The 27,471-nt window shown below is 43.7% G+C and overlaps 1 protein-coding gene across 7 annotated transcripts in view; it reads right to left on the bottom strand.

Annotated features, from left to right (window-relative positions):
• ESRRG (estrogen related receptor gamma) overlaps nucleotides 1-27,471 on the bottom strand; it is a 460,187-nt gene that overhangs the window by 398,738 nt on the left and 33,978 nt on the right. For 3 of the 7 annotated variants that reach the window (XM_036354659.1, XM_036354662.1, XM_036354660.1), the window contains one exon: nucleotides 22,784-23,041. The exons of the other annotated variants lie outside the window; for them this stretch is intronic. The gene's annotated coding sequence lies outside the window, so the exon portion shown is untranslated. The remainder of the gene's footprint in view (nucleotides 1-22,783; nucleotides 23,042-27,471) is intronic. 7 annotated transcript variants of the gene reach the window in all.

The raw sequence follows: 27,471 nt of genomic DNA, 5'->3' as shown, positions 1-27,471 counted from the left end.
CACCATCAAGAAGGTCTAGAGCTGCGTAAGGAGTTTGTCCCATGTCTCCCTGCTTCCCAGGGCCCTCCACCCAACTCCTAGGCCAGAGATGGTGAACCTATGACACGCGTGTCAGAGGTGACGCGTGAACTCATTTTTTTTGGTTGATTTTTCTTTGTTAAATGGCATTTAAATATATAAAATAAATATATCAAAAATATAAGTCTTTGTTTTACTATGGCTGCAAATATCAAAAATTTTCTATATGTGACACTGCACCAGAGTTAAGTAAGGGTCTTTCAAAATGCTGACACGCCGAGCTCAAAAGGTTCGCCATCACTGTTCTAGGCCCATGGTCTCAGTCTGAGCTCTGAGCACCTTCTTCTCAGCCACAGACTTCGCTGGAGCTGGTTCCAATCCAGGAAGACCAGCCAGGGCCACTGGTGAGATGTCAACAGCAGCTCTTCTGGCGACTAAGAAAGGCCTGGAGAAAAAGAGTCAGCCAGGATGGACAGAAAGGAAGGTGGAAGCAGGTCTCCTCTACTCCCATTTGGGGAAACCACATGGAAAGGAAAAGGTCCTCTCTACCTCCCCTTTGGGTAGATTAGATGCTCTGGGAAGGAGGTGACATTCTTTTGGGTAAGTACATAAATCTGCAAACAATGCTAGACATCTGAGAACACTTCCCCTGTGATGATCTGTGGCATTCTCTACCTGGAGCAAACTTCACTGTAAGCCAGATGCGCTTAAACCCCATTCGAGAGAATTTAATAACTGAGATGTCAAAGAACCTTATTAGAAGGCAATCATACCTATGTGATCCCCTGACCTGGACCCCGAGGAGCATCTATGGTGATGTGCCAAGATGTCTGAGCTGGGGGGCAGGGGGGGCAAATGTGGGGGTGGTGGTTAAAAAGAACTTCTGGCAGCCCAGCTTAATAAATGGATTCTTTGGCCCAGGAAGTTGCTGAAGTAGTAAAACTCAGTGCAGTCCAACCAAAATTAGGTTATACCTGAGAAATATCTTGATAAAAGATAGCCCTTGCCCAGAAAAAAAAAAAAACTACATTATTTCTCATTAGATGGGACAGACCGCATAACCTGTGAAACTTGATCATCCGAGGTCATAAATCACTTGGGGACAACTCACGATTGAATAATAGAGGGGCCAGCCCATCTGCGTGTGAATGAGCCCTCATCTCAAAGCCGCTGGCAGGGAAGCCAAGCATCTCCTTCTGCCCTACAGACACTCCACAGGGAGGCAGGTGATGGTGCACCAGCCGAGCAAACGCCAGCCTCCAATGACCAACACTCCGAGTGGCCCTGCGGTTGGAACAGCGGGATCTTCAGGGCAGAAAAAAGAGGTTCAGACTCTCCATTGCCCAAACCTGGATGTGGATAGATTAGTCCAGTGATGGCGAACCTATGACACGCATGTCAGAGGTGACATGCGAACTCATTTTTTTGGTTGATTTTCCTTTGTTAAATGGCATTAAATATTTAAAATAAATATCAAAAATATAAGTCTTTGTTTTACTATGGCTGCAAATATCAAAAAATTTCTATATGTGACACGGCATCAGAGTTAAGTTAGGGTTTTTTAAATGCTGACACGCCGAGCTCAAAAGGTTCGCCATCACTGGAGTAGTCCCATCTCCTCCTCTGTTCTATTACCCACTGCCTTGTCCTCCACGTGTTTGTCTAAAAGGGGTCCCAGCACATGGGACTCCCACCAAAGAAAATCAGTCCCTAAACTCCATCAGGAAACCCGTGGATAGTAACGGCCTAATCCCTGTGTCACGAGGACCCGAGAGTCTGGTTCCACTATGAGAAGACCCTCCTAAGGCTCCAAATGATAAAAATAGTGCCATTTAAAATGACTGCTCAAGGTCAAGGAACATCCCTTTGGCCATCAGGTTGGAAAGAGCCAGATGTGGGAGGGAATCAGTGAGCAGAACAGAGTGCAAAGTAGAAAGAGCATTTTTTTAAGGTGTGCAGATAGGCTGACAAAGGGGAAAGTAAAATCATGAGAGAAAGGTTTTTGAGAGACTTTTTTTCTTACTATTTCACATCCGAGATCTGAGACCTCAACACCAGCCAACAAGCTGAAGTCAGCAGCTCCAAGTCCTCAGGTGGTTCTGAGACGGAGAGAGAAAGGACTAGATAAAGGGAAAGACTGGGTCATTTGATAATTCTTGGCTTGAACCTGCAAGGGTTTCCCTTCGGATATTATCCTAAAGAAAGCTCCAGGCAACCTTAGGCGGATTCTTCGCCTGTCACTTCTAAAAGGTGAACCAGCTCAGGCTCACAATGGCTGACTCGGTGCTGCTGCCCGAGTTCACACACACCTTCTAATTATAAGAAACAGGCTTCTTGGGTTTCTCCAGGCAAAAGCGGAGAGGACGCCAACATTATTTTTACTGCTACTGCAACCTCCAAATAATTTTCCATCTGCCTCAAATTAAAGGAGTGACGATGATGAGTCAACGCATGCCCACTGGCAGAGTCCACCCTTTTCTGATGTTTCTGGAACAGTCGTTGTGCCATTTTCTGGATGCCGAGGTGAGAGAGAAAAGAGCCATGTGGAAGAGGAGTTGGCCTGAGAGGCAGGTTACCTGGATGATGCACTGACTACACTTGGAAACAGCTAAGTGGCACTCGCAAAAGTAGCTCAGCCCACCAGGAGTCCTATTTCCCATCTATAAAATGCTCAGATGTCCTGTGAAAATAACAATGGCCAGAGCAAGGGAAGCATGTTTTTTGTTTGTTTTGTTTTGTTTGATATATTTTTTATTGATTTCAGAGAGAAAGGGAGAGGGAGAGGGAGAGATAGAAACATCAATGATGATAGAGAATCATGGATCAGCTGCCTCTTGCACACCCCCTTACTGGGGATCGAGCCCACAACCCAGGCATGTGCCCTGACTAGGAATCGAACTGTGACCTCCTGGTTCACAGGTTGATGCTCAACCACTGAGCCACCCTGGCTGGGTAGGGAAAGCGTTTTTGAAGAGGGAACCCCATTAGATTCACTTCAAGGTGTACAGGAAGACATACTAAGAATGTCGAACAGAGATCATGCCTGAGACTGAATTTTAAAGCTACGAGGAATGTGGTTATGCAACTTTTGAAGAGGTGCTATTGAATGGAGTGGGATAATTAAAGACAGACCGACTTTAAGGTTTCATTCAGAAGACAAATCTGCACATATCCTCAGGCATGTTGAGTAACCCTGAAGCAAAAGCTGGGGCAAGTTCATAGTGACTGAACACATAAACATCAAAGGCATCTCCATCTGTAAATTATTCCAAATGAATTCCTTGTCACCACTTAAGTAGTAACCATACACTACCTTCACACTCTCCCATGTTATTCTGTCTCACTTCCCATCTTTATAAAATGATCTAAGAGAGAGCTGTGTGTTCAGAAAGGTATTTAGTAACATCTATGATGCCCTAGCCAGTTTGGCTCAGTGGACAGAGCATCAAGCTGTGGACTGAAGGGTCCCAGGTTCAATTCTGGTCAAGGGCACATGCCCGGGTTGTGGGCTTGATCCCCAGTAAGGGGCGTGCAGGAGGCAGCCGATCCATGGTTCTCTCTCATCATTGCTATTTCCATCTCTCTCCCTCTCAGAAATCAATAAAAACATATTTTAAAAAAAAATCTCTGACTAAATATCCCAGAGTCCTTCAAAAAACCCTAAGCGCCCCTTGACTTGGCGTTTCTAGACTTGGGAGATGGGACAACTGCCATCAGTAACCAAGGCAGCAGTCTTAGGAGAGGACAGTTCCCACCCTGTTCACTGGGTGAGGATAGTGAGGACTGGAATCTGGTCACTCCTGATCCTTAACAACAGCAGGACATTCCTGAGATGGTTTCTCAGGGACAATATGGGGCAGTTGGTTAGGGAATTTTGTGTCCTCCAGCCAGAGCCCACGGACTAATCACCCTGAGCCACTAAGGAGGCTCTTGCACCCTATGGGAGTCTGATGAAAATCAACAGGTCACCTGCAGATGAACGCGGAGATCTGGAGGTACCTTTCTTTCATCTTCCTTCCTTCATTCTTCCTTAATCATCGCAAAATTATACATCTGTGTATGCATGGTCCATGGACATGGACAGTGGTGTGGTGTGAGCCAGAGCGGGGTGAGGGGTGGTGGCTGGGTGGGGGTGGAAATGGGAACATCTGTAAGAGTGTAAACAATAAAAATGAAAAAAAAAACTCACAAAATTATATATCTTAAAGTGGCTGCAAAAAGACACCTCAAATGGTGTAGAAATGTGTGATTCTTGTTCTAGTCATTATTTAAGAATAAATATTAAAACAAAAATTGTATGTGTTCCCCAAATTATTTCCTTTATCCCAAACAATTTGATTGGCATGACAAATAAAGTAATGGTCTTGTTCCTAAAATATGGTGTTTTTATTTTGGTTTGTTTTGGTTTGATTTTTACACCCATAGGACAAAAGAAAAGTCCTCGTGTTCCTTCAAGAGCCACCAAAGGGCTGGCTATTGTCATGGTTATAATCACCAGACATGGGGCAACATGGTAAGGAGGGGTTGGCACATTTTTCCAGGAGTAAAGCCATTTGGAAACCCCATGGTATCCCAATGACTCCAAGCCTCTTGTGCATGGCACTGTTTTACAAGAAAGACCCAGCCGAGTCCTCGGCAGCTGTGAGGTTGTCAGCCGTGGCATTCTTTACAAAGCTGGGTGGCTGCTCACTGCTGACATGTTCAGTTTTGAGCTCTTGGAAAAAAAATCCTCACCGGAATGTTGAGCTAGGCAAAGATAGCAGATGCCCACCATACATTAGCTGCTTAGGAACCTTCTGGAAACTACTGAAAAAACCCGAGTATTCTGAGTTTGCACATTGCCATCTCAGGTGCTTTCATCGAAATCCCTCCAGCTTCCCTTACTGAACCGCGACAGCCAGACCAGAGCCGATCCAATAGGCTATTGATCATTTTCTTTCCAAAGGTCACGGTGGGGAAGAGCAAAGGCCAGACAAACCACACACTCCTTTAAGGAAGATGTGCATTTCATTTACTTCCTTTATAACCCCTGGCGGGCTTTCAGCAAGATGTGGATATGTCTAGAAAGGTCCATGTGAGGTTTGATACCATATTTGCGATCATTTCTGTGGTTTTCTCAATCTCGGGTTCTACTCAAAAAGCCAAAATACCTGTGGCAATCCTCCTGAACTCCAGTCTAAGCAAAGAAAGCAACTCAGCCCAGCTGGCATGGCTCAGTGGTTGAGCGTTGACCTATGAACCAGGAGGTCATGGTTTGATTCCTGGTCAGGGCGCATGCCTAGGTTGCAGGCTTGATCTCCAGTAGGGGGCGTGCAGGAGGCAGCTGATCAATGATTCTCTCTCATCATTGGTATTTCTCTCTCTCTCTTCCTCTCCCTCCCTCTCTGAAATCAGTAAAAATATATTTTTTTAAAAAAAGAAGGCAACTCGATAGCACACTTTGTTATCTTCTCATGCAAGTAAAACAGTCTCCTTCTGAGAGGACTAGATCTTGCCACAACAGCGTCTATTTAGGCAGTAGTGACCTGAACAAAGCTAAATGTATGGCTACTGTGGTTATTATAAGGGTGCCTGGCAATAAAATACTTTGCCTTAGCAAATAGACATAAGAGGTGAAGAAAGGTCAGAAGAAAAAAAACAGATGAGAAATCAATGTCAAAAGAGGTCATTTTATGAGTTTCCAAAGGAGCCACAGTCATTGATTATAATAGCACCGAAACAATGCAGGCCTTGTGAGAGCTGAAATTACATTTCCAGTCTGAATTTATAGAACTCAGTGCCAACTCGGGTCCTGATTGTCGCACATTAATGGGAGCCGCCCGGTAAAGCATGATCTAGATGAATTCCGTGGTCCTGGGTTCATATAACTAGGTACATGATTGAGGAAGGTTTGGAAAAGGTTGCTTCTCCAATTTCAGAGACATTGCCATCATAGCTGGGAGCCAGAATTATGTTCTAAAAACAGAAATTGGATTATGGCACCGCCTAGTTTACAAACCACCAAAGCCCTCTTGCTCAAACAGGGTAGGTTAGGAATCCTTAGACAATATGCAAGCCCCTTCTTATGAGGTCACCACCGCCTCCTTTCCTTACTTCAACTGATGCTCCCATCCTCCCAAAATGCTTTCAGTTTTCCCAAGCCAACATACACTTCCCTACCTCCAGGTCATTTTTTAAAATATATTTTTATTGATTTCAGAGCGGAAAAGAGAGGGAGAGAAACATCAATGATGAGAAAGAATCATTGATTGGCTGCTTCCTGCATGCTCCACACTGGGGATGGAGCCCACAACCTGGGCATGTGATCTGACATGGAATCAAACCATGACCTCCTGGTTTTTAGGCCGACGGTCAACCACTGAGCCACACCGGCTGGATTCTCCCAGTTCTCTTAGAGATAGGTGGGCCATTAAATCACAAGTAAATAACAAAACCTAACAACAAAAACCAGAGATCATTTAAATCCTGGTAGCTAAATGCTTGTAAATAAGAGGCATTTTCCCCAGGACCTCTTTCAGGCTTCCAATTCACAGGAAGTGAACGGGCTCAGCCCACCTTTAACTATGAAATAAAGAGACAGTGGCACTGGACTGCAGACAAGGCGAGTCCAAATTCACTGCACTTTTATTAAAAACAGGAAAAGGTCAGTCCTCTTCCCCCAAAGGAATGGCAAGGGCTTGTTGGAATTATTACTCCAAGATAGTTTCTTTATTAAATTCACTGTGCAGAAATAGAACGACAGGGCCAGGGAGAACCAGAAAGACACAGGAAAGGCTTACTTTAGCCCTAAACTCAATTGAATGCAAGATGCGCAATGTCAGTATCCTCTTCGCTGTGTCTACAAACCAGATGTAATTTAAGACCTAGACTGAATCCTTAATGAACTAAGAAATTACGTCATTAAATAATCCACTGACGATAAATACATCATCTTTGCTCTTCCCCGCAAAATAAATTAGGAGTGATATGCCAGGTACAACTTTTTGTTTTGTTTTGTTTTGTTAATCCTCACCCAAGGATATTTTTCCATTGATTTTTAGAGAGAGTGGAGGGGAGAGACAGAGAGAGAGAAAGAACAATGTGAGAGAGACACATTGATTGGTTACCTCCTGCGTGGTGATGGAGCCTGCAACCGAGGTACATGCCCTTGACTGGAATTGAATCCGGGACCCTTCAGTCCGTAGGCCAACGTTCTATCCACTGAGCCAAACTGGCTGGGGCCCAAATACAACTTTCCTAACAACCTCACTGCTATCCAAGGACATGGAACAGCCACCTGCTCTGGAACCTAGGTTTGCTTCGTGTTAGAACCAAATGCTAGTTAATGAATTAGTTTGAGTGGCTTTGGAGATGGATGGTGGCCCAACCCTGCCCTGTTCAGCAAACACATTTTCAACCTGGGCAGTCCCGGGGAAATCGCAAGCCCAAGTTCAGTGCCAACTTAAAATGGATTCCTGAGACACCCCCCCCCCGCCCCTCGCCCCCCCGCCCAGCGTGTGAATTAATTCTATTTGTATTAATATTTGGAATGTCATGCAGGACGCCACAGCTGGTTTGGTGTGACGCTCTGGCACCCTCCACAGCATTTTTATTGTGAAAATGACCATATTCTGAAGGCTGTGGCATACAGTGTGAGGGACGTTACAAGAGTGAAAAAGATGAAAGTGTTTCCTCTGGTCTCTGCCTTTTAAATATCCTACCTTTTCAACAGCAGGCTGTGTCTTGGCGTTAAAGAACAGGGCCCCATGTTCAATTTCAGTGCCAGGAGGGGTCTGGGTAATCCTGTCTCTCACCACTTGTAGGAAGCCAAAAGATCAGGAGCTCCAAAATAATGCTCACCAATGGCAAACTGGTGAAGCCACTATGGAAAGCAGTAGGGAGGATCCCCCCACAATTAAAAATAGAACTACTGCCCTGACTGGTTTTGCTCAGTGGATAGAGCGTCAGCCTGCGGACTGAAAGGTCCCAGGTTCGATTCCGGCCAAGGGCATGTACCTGGGTTGCAGGCACATCCCCAGTAGGGAATGTGCAGGAGGCAGCTGATCGATGTTTCTCTCTCATCGATGTTTCTAACTCTCTATCCCTCTCCCTTCCTCTCTGCAAAAAATCAATAAAATATATTTAAAAAAAAATAAAATAGAACTACCATATGATCCAGCACTTGGGGGTATTTTTCTGAAGAAATACAAAACACTAATTGGAAAAGATATCAGCACCCCCATGTTCACTGCAGCATTGTTTACAACAGCCAAGATATGGAAACAGCTTAGGTGCCCATCAATAGATGAATGGCTAGAGAAGAAGTGGTACATATATACAACGGAATATGACGCAGCCATCAAGAACAATGAAATCTTGCCATTTGCAACAACACGGATAGACCTAGAGGGTATTATGCCAAATAAGACACAGATAGACAAATACTGTATTACTTCGCTTATATGTGGAATCTAAAAAACAAACAGACAAACAAAACAGAAACAGACACATAGATACAGAGAACATTTTGATGGTTTCCAGATGGGAGCCAGGTTGGGGGAGGAGGACAAGGTGAAAAAGGGGGAGGGATTAAGAAGTACAAATTGGCTATAAAAAAAGCCATGGGGATGTAAAGTACGGCATAGGTAACATGGTCAATAGTATCGTAATGACTGGGATCGGGGGCACTAGACTTATTGAGATGATCACCTCATGTGTGATATCAGTGTTTATGTGATATGTTGTGTACCTGACACTAATATAACATGGTATGTCAACTGTAATTGAAATTTTAAAAATAATAATTAAAAATAATAATAATGCCCACCACTCAGGCACATGTGGGTAAAAATGCTCCCTATGAGAAGGTCAAAAGCTACAGCAGCCTCTGGCTGAGCAAATCCGCACTCAGGAGCCCTCACAGAGGGAGGGCAGAGGCTGAAGTCCCCTTTGGAAAGTGTTTGCAAACCAGCTACTGTCTTCATGGCCACAGGGACCAGGCTAGTTTGGATCAGCCCAAACCAGGTAGAGACAAATACCTCCCTTCAGTCTATAGTTTCAAATGTTTCTTCAGATCCAACCCTTTTATGGCCTTGGCAATGCAAACATCCCTGGTTTGGGTTGTATGTCTTTCCCTTCGAGGCTTCCGGTGAAGATGTCAAGAACATTAATGTGGCCACTGAGAGCTGGAACAACAATGAGAGTGAGAACAAACAAGGCTCTTGCTATTTAACCAACACTCCGCCAATCAGAAAGCTACCAGCATCTACCCATGTGGCCGGCTCTTTTCTCCCCCAGTGAGACTATCGAACGTGGGCCTTGGGGGTTTTACCCACTGTTACCCCTCCTCACGTCCTCCCTCTTTAATGGGTTCTAGAAAAAGCACAGGAGTTTGCAGTTTCAGCAGACAGGGAAAACTATGATATGCTTTACATAGTTATTTTTATATTTAATCCGAGAGCAAGAGAGGGCTGCACAGCCCAGCTGACTCTCAAAAGCGTTTTAGGAAGTTTGTGAGTGCACAAGCCCCCTCCTGCTGCCTCCCACTGAGAAGTAACTGGATCTGGGCTCTAGATATGTCTGCCCATGATATCAATAGCGCAGATAATTAAGTTAGTGCAGCAAACTAGCTGCGTGCTTTGAAGTGTGGATACAGTTGGTGTGCTAACCTTTCCCTCACCTGATAGGCTAAGCCCTACAAGCTCCTCACACATGTTAACAATCTTGTGACCTTTGGTCCGGCCTCATTATCACATCATTTAGGTCACTCAATCACGTGGGGTCTACCATAAAAAGGACTGCGGCTAGTAAACTGGGAGAGCCAGGGAACAGATTCAGAAGCAGACTCCGCCAGGGTGAGACGAACCTTCGACCAGAGGAGCTATGACGAGGATCCTGCGGATTTCTTGCTGCTGGTGCCGGAGGAAGTGGATCACGGAGCCAGAGAGACACTGGCTGACCTAGTGCTCTTCAAACTCCGAATCCCGTCTATGAAAGTCACATGAGGTGTTTCTAAAAATACAGGTTACTGGATCCCAATCTTGAGAGGTGCTTGTCCAAACCACTGGGCTGGAGGCTGGCCTCTGAATTTCCATGAGCGCAAAGGGGTTTCTAAATTGGTAGTCCTTGGACTACGGTTTTTACAAAGTGCTAAGTCAAGTCTCTTAAGTCTCTAGTAGTACGTACAGTAGTGTGACCCCAGACACCACCAAACCCTTTACCCATTACAGGTGGGGCTTTGTAGGTTTTCTAAGTTTTTACATCATTTAACCTCTGAGATGTAAAATATACAAAATAGACAAAGCCCCCAATGGAATACTTGCATATCAGGCCTTTCCTCCACTGAGGACAAGAGCAGGGGAGGCCAGGAGCTTGAGAAGGGCTGAAGCTAATACATGTAAAATATTAGGCTTCTTCCAAAGCATAGGCATTCTTTTTTTAAAAATATATTTTTATTGATTTCAAAGAGGAAAGGAGAGGCAGGGAGAGAAAGAAACACCAATGATGAGAGTATCATTGATCAGCTGCCTCCTGCACACTTCTTTCTGGGGATGGAGCCCACAACTTGGGCATGTACCCTGACTGGGAATCGAACCCTACTGGTTCATAGGCCGACACTCAACCACTGTGCCACACAGGCTGGGCAGCAGGAGCATCCTTTATAAATTTCACTGGAAGTTGATGATCAAAATAGCTTATCTGCATTGCATGGAGGAATCGGCCCTTAGGCTGGGAGAAGCCTGCTGTGAATGAATCAGTGCTCTGGTCCCAGGAAACAGAAGGAGATAAGACAATACGTGGGTAGGGCTTCTTTCTATCCCACACTCGCCCTCAACCACATCCATCTCTGTACAGAGTCCCCAAACTTAAATAGATCCTTCTTATGTTCTATTTTGGGTTTTCAATGAGAAAGGGAAAGAGGCAAAAAGCAAAGAGAGCAAGAAATGAAAGAACCCGGGGACCAGAAGACCCCTTTTCTCCAACTCCAGTCCCAGCTGAGAACCCTGTAGCTCCGTGATGGAAAGGCTTTTACAGTAAGAAAAAGGCAGAGGTGTTTCAACTGCTACTAGAAAGATAAATAGCCGAGGATATCCATTAGTGCCCCATAAATTCTGCTGCTCAGAATGCTGATGTATTTCTAGTGATTTGTGATGCTTTCCTTTCTGGTTTTTGATGGCCACTGAGGTTTAATACAATAGACCAGTTCGGCAACGGTGAGATGTGTAGCTAGGACAAACTTGATTCCTTGGACTCAAAACCCCCAGTGGGTGTGAAAGCAGCCAATGTAGATAGCTTCCCCCTTCCCACACAATCCCCGCTGGGAGTGTGACTTCCTATGTGGCATTTCCAGGGAAAATTCCTTTGTTAAACGTGTTCTTGAAGAATCTCCCAAGAGGTTTGCCTAGAGAAATTTTACCTATTTTTCTTTCATACATGAGGTGTTAGTGGCTCAAACCCACCCCAATGATGACTTTTTCTTTTTTAAAATATATTTTTAAAATTGATTTTAGAGAGGAAGGGAGAGGGAGAGAGAGATAGAAACATCAATGATGAGAGAGAATCATTGATCGGTTGCCTCCTGCACATCCCCTAATGGGGATCGAGCCCACAACCTGGGCATGTGCCCTGACCAGGAATCAAACCATGACCTCCTGGTTCATAGGTCAATGCTCAACCACTGAGCCACACTGGCCAGGCTCATGATGGCATTTTAAAGGGAGAGCTTCATGTCCCCTGTACACTCTGGAGATGGGACAGAAGACAGGTAGCTAGAAGGTGACGGCTACACATGTGAGCGACCACTTCGTTTTTACAAGGCTGAGCTGCAATGGCTACTTACTCTCTGTTATCACACACAACACGAAGGCCAGTTCAGTCAGAATGGTTATTGGAGAGGAAAAGACAGATAGGCACAAGACCAGGTACAGAACTGGCAAGTGGGGAGTTATCAAACCTTTTCTACTTCTCCCTCCATAAGCAAATATAAACCTGCTTTATGATGGCAATCCTAGCTTCCCAGAGAAGCACTTTGGTGATAATAGCATCGTAGAATAGAAGCTTCAGCAACCAGGGGCATTTAGAAAAAGCAAGCCTTCCTCTTTCCAAATATATATGGTCATTGCTCTGTTCTTCACACTTGCTGCCAGGAGCGCCCCTTATTCATACAGACTCGGGGGCTGAAGAGTCCGCACTGAAGGACACGGCCATGGGATCTCAATGCCGTTGCTCTGAGGATCAGCTCAGTATATGGGCAGACCCTTTGGCTCTGTTCGTCGTAGCTATTGGTATTGTTGGGATGGCAATTGTTATAGGTAGCCCAGTTAGCCACAACACATATGACATTCCAAATACTGTGTACAGCAAATATGTGGCACGTTTGTATTTTTCAGCTTTATTCTACATCCCGTTGGGAAAATTCTAATCATGAAATCAGCCATTTAAAAAAAAAAGTCTGAAAATATTGAAGCAACTACTTTGTCTCTTACCTTTCAAATGCTGGAAGGGTGTAGAGCAAGGCTTCCTGACCTCAATGCTGCTGATGTTTCAGGTTGGACGATTCTCTGCCATGTGAGGGGCTGCCCTATGAGTCCTAGGATGTTTAGCAGCAGCCCCGATCTCCACTTATCAAATGCTAGTAGCATCTAGTTGTAATAATGAAACATGTCTTTGAACTTTGCCCAATGTCTCCTGGGAGGCAAATTTGCTCTTAGCTGAGAAATACTGATCTAGAGTTCGCTTGAAACAGGCAAATAAACTACAGGCACGGTTCTTTAAAATACAGCTCCAACATAAGGTGGTGTGCCCCCGCCACCAAAGATCTCACTTATGCCGCCAACAGCATATTGCTAGCAGTGAAGTGAGACCCAAAGCCTGCCGGGGCCAGTGAGGTGCTTAGTCCTAACAAGCTATGGTGAGCAAAGTAGTCCAAACTTCCTCATATATGCAAACTCCACATTTAATTTTCTGCAAGATTACCCACAATAATTACAAAGTTCCTATAATACAGCCTTAAACGCTTGGCACCATGAGATCCATAAGAATTGATCATCTCTATCTTTTACCTTGGCTGTGTGCTGTGTCTGTGTGACATAGCAAATGAATGTAGGCCATATTTGCCTGTAATTTTTAGGATTCTAAAAGTGAAACTTTACTAAGGTAAGTTGATGATTAAATAATCCAACGGAGAGAAATACAGAGTAGAGCTCTTGCGTACATGTTCATTTTGATCTGAGCACCATCCTGACTGAACATATTTGTTCTCTATCTGAGGACTAATAGTTTAATATTATAAAGATGATGTTGAGATATTAGCTGGTAGCTGCAACTGGTTAATGATGGTTTGAGGGCAAAAGCTGGCATCTATATGACAGCAGTGAGTTCATTCTACAGGGCACATACTGTACTTTGGAAGCATTTGTAATAGCTTAAAAAGACTTCCTTCTGGAATCTGGTTACCTTAAAGCTCTCAGAGCCATTATCAAATACATAATTTCTATATCAGAGTCTTAGAGCAGCGATTTCATCTCATGGCATCATAAACTAATTACAAAAATTCTGCGGCACACCAAAAAAATATTTTTTTGGCTGATCTGACAGAAAAATAGGTATGATTTTGATTCATTCGCACAGGATGGCTATTGTTGTGTTGGCTCTTGTAATTTTTTTTATTTGACAATAAGAGAAAAGAGGTCAGTGCCCCTGACTAAATAGTCAGCTATTGCATGTTTTAAAAATTCTTATGGCACACTGCTTGAAAATCACTGTCTTAGAATTAAGCCAAGCCAATAAATTCACCTACCACACAGAGCTACGCTTGGACCTTATTTACCGGATATTAGTAACACAGAGCTCCTATGAGAGAGAAAACACATTCATTTCACCTTCTAATATCCACAGCACTTACAAGGTTTCATTCCAAAGAGGGGGAAAAGGTGCCATATTTTAGCCAAGCTTCGGGCCAGTGCAGTTTAGTCTGTATTATGTGAATGCTCTGATGAAGGTATCCTACATTGTCTATCCACACACTGGATCTCATTTAGTTTTCCCTTCACTTTTTTAAAAAGATTTTTTACTAATTTTTTTTTAGAGATAGAGGAAGAGAGGGAGAGAGAGAAAAACATGGATCATCTGTCTCCTGCATGCCCCTTACCTGGGATCAAGCCCACAACCCAGGCATGTGCCCTGACCAGGAATCTAACCACAACCTTTCAGTGCATGCCGCCCAAACAACTGAGCCACACCAACCAGGGCATGCCCCTTCCCTTTTAAGATGATATATATGACTGACAGAGATTACTCCTCATTTACGTGGTAAAGTGGGGGGACTACAGACAAACACAGAACTCGGCTTGCATGGACAAGGCCATTTCCCTTTTGCTTAGAGCTGCCTCAATCCCATCTTCTGAGAAGCAGAGATTGCATTTCCTGAACTCGGAAACAGAGGGAAGCCTCAGGCCCGGGTAGGGAGAGGCACTTCCCCTTTCCCTACCCCTTTTCCATCCTTTTCTCGGCTGAATACAAATTCAGAATCTTTGCACCATCTTGTAATCACAGATACCACACCCAACACACACAAAAATGACATCTCAAGTTGTTTCTTCTAGCACCTTTTCCCCCTCCTAACTTCCTTTACACCCAGTCTCTAATCCTCCCTGCGCCAACCCTCTTCCAAGACTGGGATCTCTACCAGGCAGAACCAGTCCAGATCTAGATTCAAAAACCCCAATTTCCAGTGTTCTGCTCTCTTTAAACAGGCTGCGCTACCATGAACAAGCCACTTGATCTTGCTGAGTGAACTCAGCGGTAAAACAAAGATGATAATTTGTGACTTCATAAATTTTCACTACACAAATATCATGTATTATTAGAAGAAATACCTACATTTAGAGAAACAGTGGAAAGGAGTCATTCTGCATGCAATTTCAGTGGACGCGGTAAGAGAACAATGATTTTTCAACAAGCGCAGTTATTCTTAGGCGGCTTTTTTTCAAAAGCTGGTCACATGGTTCCATGACCTTCTCTAAAGGAAAAAGTGGACACCCATCACTATTTTCCTCCTTTCAATCTCCCCTCTCCGCCTCCTTCATGTAAACGCTGGAAAATGGTAATTGGGCAACTACCGAGTATATTTTCCCAAGAAGGAACTTAGGGCCTGTCCCTGGTGGCCTAACTTCAGGGATTCTGCTTAAAGGGATTTAAGGTGGTCTGACCTTGGCCTTAACCTTGGAAATTTATGAGGATTTCCCATGCCCCTCTTTCCACTCTGCCTGGACTGCCTCACACTTCTTACACAACAGTTTGGCCCCTCCTCTTTTCCTGGTGCCCTGTACTTCCCCATCCCCACATCTTTGAAGCAAACAGGAGGGCAGAAAGCACCTCTCAGAGGGGAACTCCATCTGCTGAACAGACAGAGAGCCAGTCGGACACACTGTGGGAGCAGCGGGAAACTAACTATCTGGGGCAGCCCACAGCATCTGGTGGACCCCAGGGAGCTAGAGCACAGAGAGCACAAGATTCTCTCCAGTGCCCAGGCCGGATTCCTGGGGAAACAAGAATGTCCTAAACCTTAGCCCTTACATCATTCCTTACAGCTCAGATGCTGGCATTGAAGACTTGAAGGCAAGTTTGGCTTGCGTGGCTCAGTGCTTAAGTGTCAACCTCAGGAGGTCATGGTTCAATTCCTGGTCAAGGCACATGCCCAGGTTGTGGACTCAATCCCCAGTGAGAGGCGTGCAGGAGGTAACCGGTCAATGGTTCATTCTCATCATTGATATTTCTATCTCTCCCTCTCCCTTCCTCTCAAAAATCCAAATATCTATAATAATAATAATAAAAGTATAATATGCTAATTAGACTGAATGTCCTTCCAGAAGACCTTCTGGACAAAGCCTAGGCTGCAAGGGAAGCCTGGGTCCCGGGTGCCAGAGGGAAGACGGTGCCAATAGCCAGGGGAAGGAAGGCTTATTCTTGCATGAATTTCATGCATTGGGCCTCCAGTATGTATAAAAAGAGCAGCACCTTCATAAGAAGATCATCCTCTATTTCTGTTTCCCCGAAAGGCCCCCGTTGTATACACGGGTGTGTGTGTGTCCTCCATCCGGGTGTGCCCAACTTCTTAGAAGTTGGTTCCATAATAACCACACCAGTTAGAAGACATCCTCACAGTACAGAGAAGAATCTTTCTCTGGAGGGTCAAAAACCAGAGGATGACTCTCAGAAATGCTATGAATGGCTATGATCACAAGGATATCATCTATGCATTACTCAGTTTCTTCATCTACAAAATTGGAAAGAAAATGACTTATTTAGCTCAATAATTTTTTAAAAAATCAATTCAATAAGAGAAGTGAAAACTACTCTATATAAAAAGCATTAAATATTAACCACCTATAGTCTCCTACATATAGATTAATCTAACTTGCGCTGAGAGTTGCAAAAGCTCGACGGGACTTTAGGCAATCTCCAGTGTTGACAAGTGAAAAAGCAAAAATATGATTCTAAATTCATTTGTCCCCATGTCAGAGTACTTGTTCTCTGTCCTCTCCATGTGTCTATGTCTTTAGGTCAAAAAGGTAACCTAGTGTAGTAGGACACTGTGCTGGATTTAAAGGTAAAATACCATAGTGTAAATCTCCAAATCCATTATCTCCATTGTGTTGCCTTGGACAAAATGATGTCTAAAATTAGATGGTGATCCTAGACCATCCACCTCCAAGGTTGCCTCAGTGTACCTGACACGTATCTACTCGTATCTCTCTCTCTCTCTCCTGACTATGTAATCTTACTTAATTTTCACAACAAACCTTCAGTGAGTGGTGTTGGGAATACTGGACAGACACATGAAACAAAAGGGAAGGAAGGAAGGAAGGAAGGAAGGAAGGAAGGAAGGAAGGAAGGAAGGAGGAGGAAGGAGGGAGGGAGGGAGGGAGGGAGGGAGGGAGGGAGGGAGGGAGGGAGGAATTGGACCACTTTCTTACACCATATGAAAAATAAACTCAAATTGATTAAAAACTCCAACATAAGATCTGAAACCTTAAAACTTGCAGAAGAAAACACAGGCAGTAAACTCTTGGATATCACTCTTAGCAATATCTTTTAGGATACATCTCCTTGGGCAAGGGAAACAAAGCAACAAAATAAACAAATGGAACTACATCAAACTAAAAAGTTTTTACACATAGAAGGAAACCATCAACAAAGTGATTAGACAACCTATTGAATGGGAGAACCTATTTGCAAATGATACATTCCGTAAGAACTTAATATCCAAATTACTATATAAGGAACTCAAACAACAGAGAGAGAAAGAGAGAGAAAGGTATCAAAACCAAACAATTCAATTTAAAAAATTGGGCAGAGGACCTGAATAATTGTTTCTCCCAAGAGGACACACAGATGATCAATAGACATATGAAAAGATGATCAACATCACCAATCATCAGAGAAATGCAAATCAAAACTACAATGAGATATTACCTCATACCTGTTAGAATAGCTATCATCAATAAATCAACAAACAACAAGTGCTGGCGAGGATGTGGAGGAAAGGGAACCCTCATGCCCTGGTGGTGGGACTGCAAATTGGTGCAGCCACTGTGGAGAATAGCATGGAAATTCTACAAAAATTTTAAAACAGAGCAGCCACATGACCCAGCAATTCCACTTCTAGGTATTTATCTAAAGAAAACAAGAACACTAATTCAAAAAGGACATATGCACCCCTACGTTCATTATACCATTACTTGCAATGGCCAAGATACGGAATCAACCTAAGTGCCCATAGATAAAGAAGTAAAACATATATACAATGTAATATTACTGAGCCATATAAAAAGGATGAAATCTTGCCATTTGCAACAACATGGATGAACCTACAGGGTACGACGCTAAGTGAGATAAGTCAGGCAGAGAAAGACAAACACAGTATGATTCCACTTATATGTGGAATCTAAGAAAAGCAAAACCAGCGAATAAGCAAAACAAAATAGGAAAAGACCCATAGATATAGAGGCGGTTTAGCTGATGGCTGCTAAAGGGGAAGGGAGTAGAAGGATGGGGAAAAAAAACTAATTAAAAAGAATCACAGATACCATTGTCATTCACATGGTATCAATTCTAATCACAGACTTTTTCTCTGCCCTTGGGAGAGAAGACTGTAAGGAAGAGCCCACCGCATGTGTGTGCTTACTGGCCGGACCACCAGACAAGGGTGGTTAGGCAGATTGGCTGGGAAGTGTGAGAAAGTCATCCACCTAGCAGCTGTCCCCGCCTGAATGGTCCCAGGGATAAACAAGGGTCCCTCTCCAGAGATAACTGCTGGCATCTCGTCTTCATTCCTTTCTGGAAAAAAGATTCCTACCCTTGTGAAGAATGTGTTGCCTTCCACACACAACTGCCAAAAACCCAACTGTAGGCAAAAATCCATCTGACAAAACCCCTTCACTGCTTTGATTCAGTTCTTAAAGGAGATTAGTTGTTGGGAGGTCACCGAGAAGCCATCCGTACTGCTCAGCGTAGCTGGGGTTTCAAAGCTCTCACTACTAAGGGAGTCTCCATGGGCAAGGCCCCTTCCCTTCCTGCGGGTTAATCAATGAATCAACAAATAGTTAGTGAGCAGGGCTTCCCTGGGGTGTGTGGGTCTCTTCAGAGGTGCCTCTCCAGTTCAATAGCAGCAGAAAGAAAAACAGAGTTTTCTGACTCCTCTTAAAGTTGCCTTTTATAAAACCGGAGCAACATAAAAAGACCGTGGGTCTCAGGTCCCGCTTTCTCTCTTCTCTGAACTTTTTAGATTCACAAAGGATAAAGGAAATGCTATGCGGCTGAGAGAATGTATAAGAGGCAGAAGGACCAAAAGAAGAAAGAAAAGGGAGGAGGAAAGACAGGGAGGGGAGGAAGGAAGAAGGGAAGTAAGAGGAGAAAGAAGGAAAGAGAATCAGAGGTCAAAGGTCACAGCACGTGTGTGTGTGTGTGTGTGTGTGTGTGTGTGTGTGTGTGTACACAATCCTGTCTAGACCTGTCTCCTTGGTAGCATACAACCTCCATGTTACTTGCCTGTTAATTGGTACTGCTCTTTAGTATATACCATTATCTTTGAGAACAACTGGTAACCACTGTTTTTTAGGCTTTTAGGATACATGTAATTATGAATTTCTTATGCCTTTAAATGTCCTCCTGCTGCCCACTCAGGCAATAGGATAAACTGTGCATGTTGCTTCAACACCCTCGACAGGAATGGGGAACCTTTTTTCTGCCAAGGGCCATTTGGATATTTATAACATCATTCTCGGGCCATACAAAATGATCAGCTTAAAAATCAGCCTGCTCTGTTTGGTCAAACATTTAATGAACTCACCCTTAATGCCTTGGCAGGGCCAGACCAAATTATTTCACAAGCCTTAGAAGGCAAGCAGGCCAGACATTCCCCACCCCTGCGTAGGACAAATCTTAAATACAAAAAAAAAGTAATTTTCCTAAATATTTTTGTTTTATAAAAAAAATAAATTTACATAAAAATAAACAATACACTGTCATAAAATACTAATCTGGCTTTTAGTAAATGTGATAAAACACTGCACAGTTGTCCCTAGAACAGGACCATGCTATAACCCAATACTTAGGGCAGGACTCTACTTAACTACCTGTTTCCTCAGTTAAAACTAACAGTGAAAGTAGCAACAGTTTATTAAGTACTTATGAAATGCCAGACATTATCTCATTTAACCCTTTCACCTGCCCACTGGGGTGCCCTGCCTCCTCAATCTGCAGATGAGGGTCTGGAAGCTCAGAGAGGTGAAGTCACTTTGCTCACAATCCCACACACAATGAGGTCCAGAGCAAAGACTCCAACCCATGTCTGACTCCAAAGAATGCGCTCCTAACCATCCTGAGGCTGACACCATTCCTGTTCTTCACCTTGGAGAAGCAAAGCCAGGGAAGTTAAAATCAATAAGTTTTATTATCATTTACCCAAATCCTCACTTAAACTTTGTATTCCCACATTGCCTTCAAAGTACTTCTCCCCCCACCCGCCCCAACATGAATTATTGGAGCTTCTTTTTCTGTTTCTTTTTGATGAGTCAAGATATTCTCTAAACAGAAAACAAGCCAGGAGGCCCTAGCTAACCATGACATTGTGAAGCATTCTTCAGTCTAAGTATGGAGTCAGACATGCCAACATCTAAAAAAGCTTAATTAAAAAAAAAAAAAAAGGTTTTACCATAAGTACTATGTTAAGACTTACAGGTCTAAACAAAGAGTTTGCTAGAGCCTGGCCAGTGTGGATCAGTGGTTGAGCATCAACCTAAGAACCAGGAGGTCACAGTTCAATTCCCAGTCAGGGCACATGCCCAAGTTGCAGGCTCTATCCCCAGTGTAAACGTAGCTGATCAATGATTCTCTCTCATCATTGATGTTTATACCTCTCACTCACTCCCCCTTCGTCTCTGAAATCAATAAAAATATATTTAAAACAAACAAAAAATCCAACAGAATTTGCTAGAAACACGCCCTAAGTGTATATGGGAAAGGGGGTAGGGAGATACTCTTACACCTACTGAGCTTCTCAACTATAACCCTCATGCTTTTTTCATGTGCTGATTGAATTTATCGTAGTGGCAGTATTGATAGAAAAATAAATACCTGAGATCCGATTCTTCAGTATGTTATCTATACATGTATAATTATGCATCTTTTGAGAAATATCTGAACGTTTGACAGGAGGTAAATATGAACACGTCATTCCCTTTTGCTCCACGCTGACACGCTCATTGGCATCACGTGCTGTGCAGGAGGAGGTACGGCTCAGGAGAGCCGTTCAGGTCTTTTTCACCTTGAGACACAACACCGTCAGCCAGACCTCTGCTCCCAGGGCCTGTGGCTGTCGGAGACTGGAGACCGTGACTCCGAGCCCTTCGCTCCTGCACGCTGAGTACCAATCAGGCCCACCCTCCAAAGCCGGCTTTTTAGGTCCCCTGCCTCCTCAGTTTGATGGCTGGAGTTTCTTCCCTCATTTCCTTCACTAAACAAAACTGGTGTCACTACCCAGCAAACCACAAGGTGAGCACTTAACACAAATTGTTCAAGTGTCTCAGCTGAAGGCACATTTAAGAGCACAGTCATATCCACATGCAGACAGACACCATCTCTCCCAGGGAAAGGCGCATGGTGTCGGAAGGCCTGGTCCGTGCAGAAGTCAGCCAAGGTCTGCATGGATGAAAACGGTAGGGTTGGGTGCTCATTACCATACTGCATTACCATATTGCAGAAGTTGCTTGGAAAGCGAATAACAGTTTTCAGAAAGACTGAGATTCAAGTCCTCAGAGATTTCAAAAGGGTGAGAAAAGACAGTTAAATACATAAAAACTAAGGGGCGAAATTACCTATTCCTCTTCCTTCAAAGCAAGAGGACCACTAGCCCACAGTCAGCAGAACCTTCCAGGAAGGAAGCCCTGGCGTCCCCGGATTCCCTTTCTGTTTCTAAAATAAAGGCACTTACTGTGAAAATCCACAAGTCCCCACACTTTGCCCAGAATCTCCCGTTGCCCACCCTTCTCCATGGGAGCAGAGAGTGGGAACAGCCAACTTTGCAGATCTAGCGACTTGGTTTGGTGGCAGATGGGTATGTGTTGGGTGGGAGTGGGGGGGGGGCACATAGAAAAGCAAGACTTTCCCTTTAAAACTGAACAGAAGCTGCTACCACATCACATGACCTTTTACCGTAATTTCTATTAAAATCATTTCATGTCTGGTTGCCTCTGCTCTCTGGGCTCATTTGTATTGTTTACAACGAGTCGCTGCATGGGCGGTTAGTGGTGGCTGGATCCATGGTTACCCGTGTTCACACTCACTAGGTAAATGGAATGCAGCTCTGCTCCGGGTTACAGGGAGCAAGCTCTTAGAAAACCACAGCCCAGCTATCAATCAGGCTAATCTGAGAGAAATTAATCTTCTGGACGTAGGTATTGACGCATATGAAAAATTGATAGAAAGGGGGCATGTGCTTTTCTGGGTTGGAGTTCCCAAAGTGGACAAGCTGAGACTGGACTGAGAGTCTCGGAATAGTCAGTCTGTGGTCAACATCTGACAGCCGTTCACATGGTGCATCTAAAAAGCCTTCAAGGGTATGAAGACCACCCTTTAAAACACACCCACCCACATTTTGTGAGCATTTATCACACCTGAGTGTTCTGAGGACCGAGAGAGCACCTACATACAGGTTTAACCAGACTGCAATCCCAGCAAGGAACTCACACAGAGGCATGCAAGACAACCAAACACCAGACAGACAGCTCTGGGTAGGGATCAATTAAAACAAAAATCTCAGTGGAATTTAATGTACTCTTTCTGAGTAAATTAAAACTGCAATCTAATATGTTTTATTCAGAGCAAGGGCAGTACAAATTCCTTCAATTGCCCGTGAATTTCTGTGGTTAATTCTTTACAAACATTCCCCCAAAGCAAACTTGTTTCTGGAGATGGACATGACTGACACTTATCACCCCTAGTAAACATGGAGAAGTTGTATAGTTTACTGCCCCCACAGTAATCGTCCCCCAAGTCACATTGCAATGCCAAGTAAGAACAGCAAATAGTTAAAGCTAACACACTACAACCCCGTCTACTGCAAAGTCACTGTATCAGAAGCTACAATTGATTTGTTTCCTCAGAACGACTTGAAAATGAATGTAACGTAACGTCGGAGAAAGCCCTCCTGCTCTGCTAATCGGATATTGTATAAGGGTTGATTGCAGCTCAGCCCTGCACTATTGCCTAAATCGCACATACTCACACGTTCTGGGTTCTTCCAAGAGTTTGGTGCAGTTTCAAGGACAAATGTCTTAAGGAAGCCTCTCTCCCGTGCAGCCAGGAGCCTAGCTGGGATCTGATGACAGGAGCATGGTGCTACATCTGACAACCGAGAAGGAAAGTTCCTGCGTGCAGAGGAGGTCTTGGACAGTCTCGGGGTGCAGGAGGCTGCTGGGAATGTGCCGGTTGGTCTGCTCCCGGGTTGTGTGTACACGGGAGCAGCTGATCCGTGTTTGCAGCCCTGCAGAAAGGAACCTTTACTGAAAACCAATGGCATCACATTTCAGCGGGGCCAGTGCCAAGTGCTGGAGAGCAGAGCAACCTTTGACAACTTCACACAATTCACCCGGGCAGCCTCCACCACCGGGCGGGGGGAGGGGGGATGTGTCCCCACCAGGTCTCACCTCCAGCACGCTCCCTGGGAAACCAAACACAGCTACCCACCCACAGACCTCTGATGATGCTGTGCTTATTCCCTGGACTTCTCTCACATGCAGCCCTGACCTCTGCTGTCCTGACCTCCCACGGGCTCTATCTTCACGGGGTTTGAGAACTGAGTCCCCATTTCTAAAACATATTTCTCTCTCTTTCATCTATAAACCCTCAAATCCACATGTTACTAATCCTGTGTTGAGTATTTATGACTCCCCTGACATTCCTCACAAATACATCGAGGAAAAAATAATTTAGGATGGGTAACGTGGTACCTAGTTCTTTTGTTTTTAAAATATTTTTATTGAGGAAGGGAGAGGGAGAGAGAAAGAGAGAGAAACATCAATGATGAGGGAGAATCATTGATCAGCTGCTTCCTGCATGCCCCACACTGGGGATCCAGCCCCCAACCCAGGCATGTGCCCTGAGAGCAAATAGACCGTGACTTCCTGGTTCATAGGTCAGCGCTTAACCACAAAGTCACACCAGTTGGGTGGTACCTGTATGCTGCTTCCAAATTTAGAGGCTGGACTTTGAACGTGACTGTTTGGTTGGTTGGGGGCCATTTTCTTATTATTCTTTATGAACCTCACTAGTAGAACCTACTAGGATCCCAAGACTATGGCGATACCAGGAGCAGCCATACAATACAGGACATGGTATAGGATGTTCAGTAGTGGAATCACCCTCTTTACCACCCTTAATATGGGGGAGAAGGAAAATTCTAGACCTTGCCAATTCTAAAAGGGAAAGAGACCGTAAGATACAGAGGGGGCGGGGGCGATTGGTTGGCACAGTCACTTTATTCTCCGTGTTCCTCCCTGCCCTTCCTCTTCCTTCCATCCCAACGACAAGTCTAGGTGATAGTCTATTATGTGGTATTTTCTCACGATGGTGCGTTTCACCTCAAAGGGCAGAAATCAGAACTGACAGTTTAACAAAAGGCCACGTTCAACGTAGCAGGCAGCACAGGGCCGTGTGCTTCCACTTCTCTGAACGCCAGGCCAGGAGCTGCCTGCGCAGCTGGGGAATTATCCCAGGAAGGCCTTGGCTCACCTTGGGGCCTATTGTTCAGAAGTAACCATAACCCCTGACATCCAAGAGCTCACAGAACGTGATGAGAAGACTGGGCTCTGGTGCCAAATGGGTTTAGCTTCCTATCCTGGCCCCACTACTTTCTACCTGCGTGAGGTTGGGAGCTCCAAACTTCTGTTTCCTCATCTATGAGATGGTGTCATTGCAGCTACCATACAAGATTGCTGTGAAGATTTAAGGAATCACATACTCACATAGGTCAGGGGCTGGCCACAGTGCCTGGCACCCATGCATTTAAAAAACATTACTGAGCCTCCTCTAGAAATCAGGCACAGTGCCAGACACAGGGGAGGGAGCACAAAGTCATGTGAGACATGGCCACTCCTCTCAAGCGCGTGGCCACATGTGAAGTCATTCCTCCTTGCCTCCCGGAACTTGTGTAGTCTCTTTCATGAAGCACTAAATGCTTTCAATTGCCTTGTCTCATCCCATTCAAATACTTAACACAAGGCACTCTGAGGGAGGATCTAAGCAGATTTTTGGATTTGCCTTTTGAAGATATACTGTCTGTACACACAGCCCAAATGTCTTGAATAATTGTTGTCCTACTGCTTCATTTTATGCTTTGAAATGTAATCCATTTCCAATGGAAGAATTGGCTAGATATTTATCAGTGAATCAGACATTAAAAACAAGAAAATATTCTAGAAAGATATCACTCTAGAATCTAGAACTTGGAGTTCAGCTCATGTATTACATTAATTAGTGCTGATATATCCTGGAAATCTTTGTTTAAATGGAATTTATATTATTAAATATGAGGATTTACTGCCAAATAATGATTCCTTCAGCCTTAACAAAAATCCAGGAAATTTAGATGAATATCAACGCCAATGCAGAAGTGCAAGGGACAGGTCATGTTTGAGACAAAGAAAACAATTATTCAATATATTGTTTTTGTTTTCAGTCATTCACACGTTTATTTAGACAAGCTGTGGCCATCTGTAAAGGAAACTGAACATGCTCCTCACATGTTGGCATCACTTAGGGTAGAATTATCAGGCTTGCTGCATTTAAGTGGCCAGCTGCATACTATTTCCTGCTTCCTCCCTAAATAAAGTAATATGTAAAGTATCTAGCACAGTTCTTGGCCCACAGTGCACAAGAAACAGGCCTATCAAAGACCACTCTGGAGTGAAAACAAATGGCCTAAGACTTGGTCAGCATGGAGAACTGGTTGACCCAATGACTTTTCCTTACCACCTTCAACTACAAGTAGGTTTACAGTTGTGAAATAGAGTTTATTTTTGAATTACTATTTATTAATTATTGTATTTTTTTCCATATGAACAACTGTAAACCTACCTTTGCCCACCCCTATAAAAATAGTTTCCACGCACTTTTATACCTATAGATCTCACTCCACTCCCACAACCATCTTGGAAGCAGATGCTTTTATTATTCAACTTTTTACCGATAAGACCAATTCAGAGAATTTAATAACTTTACAAGATCACACAGGCAATAAGTGGCCCAGCACAAATTTCAAAATGGATGCTCTAACTCCAATCCCCAAAGCTTTTCCACATCGCTAATACACGTGGAATGTGCAGCCATTCACTGCTCTCTTTTCCTTATGGTTTCTCCTCCCACAGATCAGTTAAACGCAGACCAGACTATCTTACACACACACAGAGATATGCCTCTGTCCTCTACCTTCAACCACCTTCTACCTTTTCTTCTCTCACATCTTAGACAATAACTTCAGAGAATAATTTTCCTCTCCATTCTCCCCGCTCTCCTGCTCTTCAAGGCATTTGGGTGTCAAAAAACAAATATCATCACAGGTAACAATCTTAGAAAGAGTGCTAATGTTACACTATTCCAGGGGGGAGGGGAGGGGGGGAGAGGAAGCCAACAATTTTGTAACCAACTGCTAAAAATTCCAAAAGTTTCTTAAAATCCCCCTCAGAGACTCTGCAATGGTTGTAATCCATCTTTTTAACTTGCAGTTATATGCGTGTTCTCTTAAACCTCAACCCTCTGGTTTCTAGATAAGTGATAAACTGACATTCAATTCTATTCCCTTTTTGTTATGTTTATCGCTTGTATCATAGCAGAACTGCTTTTCACATTTTTTCATCACTGATATATAGTATTTCACTCTAACAAAAGTAACATAGATTTTTATGGCCTAACCTAGTAATCAGCATTTTAAGATTATCTTCTATAGAAAAAGTGTTTTTTGAATATCTAATCAGTGACCTGCAAATGAAATATTTTAATGAAATTTGAGTGTCGAAGTTTCATAAAACTTTTGTTTCAAGGCACTAAACCTGAGCTCAATTACTACTCCACACACTAGTATTTCGGGCCATGGCATAAGGTCATACTTTAGTCAGCAATCTGTTTACAGAATAGAAATAAACAGGAATGTAATTCACTGGTTCATTCATTATTAATCAATTCTTTAATTCAAGGGCGAAGTGCGTTGGAGACCACCAACTCAAACTCCTCCCTTTTAGAAATGAAGAGACAGAGGCAAAGCTTCGCTGCTCTGTGCTGAAGAGGGTAAAAGATCAGACTATCAACTCTACCTCGGACCGTTCTGACTTGTTCTTAACTGAAGACGGATGTTCAGTAGTTCACACATTAGCTAAAACGAGCAAGTTTCTAACTCTGAAGGTGATGGATCTAAAGGATCATCAGCTATTATGTCCCATTTCTGCAACCCTTGGAAATAAATGTTCATACTAAATAGAAAATGAATTTCTGATAACTGAATTAAACGGTTCCTCTAAAGAGCCAACTTTGGATTTCTTTCCACACATAATAACTTGGAAAAATATATAGCCTGTGTTTACTATAGCACTATAGTCACCGTCTCTAAGAAGAGCTATAACTTGCTAACAATTTTCCTGATTTATGTTTGGAAACATACAGGGCATGAAATGATTTCTGCAACCTTACATTTTCCTCAAGAGCACTGGTAGGCAGGATATATATCCCCAAAATCATGCTGGATTGCTTGTTACAGCTCCTTTTCTAATAGAAATGTGTGATAGGCAATTACACATGTTACACACACACACACACACACACACACACACACACACACACACATATCACTGGCTGTTTTCCCATTAAGAGAGGAAAAAAGAAGAAAGGAAGGAAGGGAGAGAAGGAGAGAGAAAGGAAGAGAGG

The sequence above is a fragment of the Myotis myotis genome, unplaced genomic scaffold (assembly GCF_014108235.1).
Source record: "Myotis myotis isolate mMyoMyo1 unplaced genomic scaffold, mMyoMyo1.p scaffold_m19_p_21, whole genome shotgun sequence".
Classification (NCBI taxonomy): domain Eukaryota; kingdom Metazoa; phylum Chordata; class Mammalia; order Chiroptera; family Vespertilionidae; genus Myotis; species Myotis myotis.
Note: the sequence above shows the minus strand (reverse complement) of the source record. Positions and strands in the feature narration are given on the sequence as shown.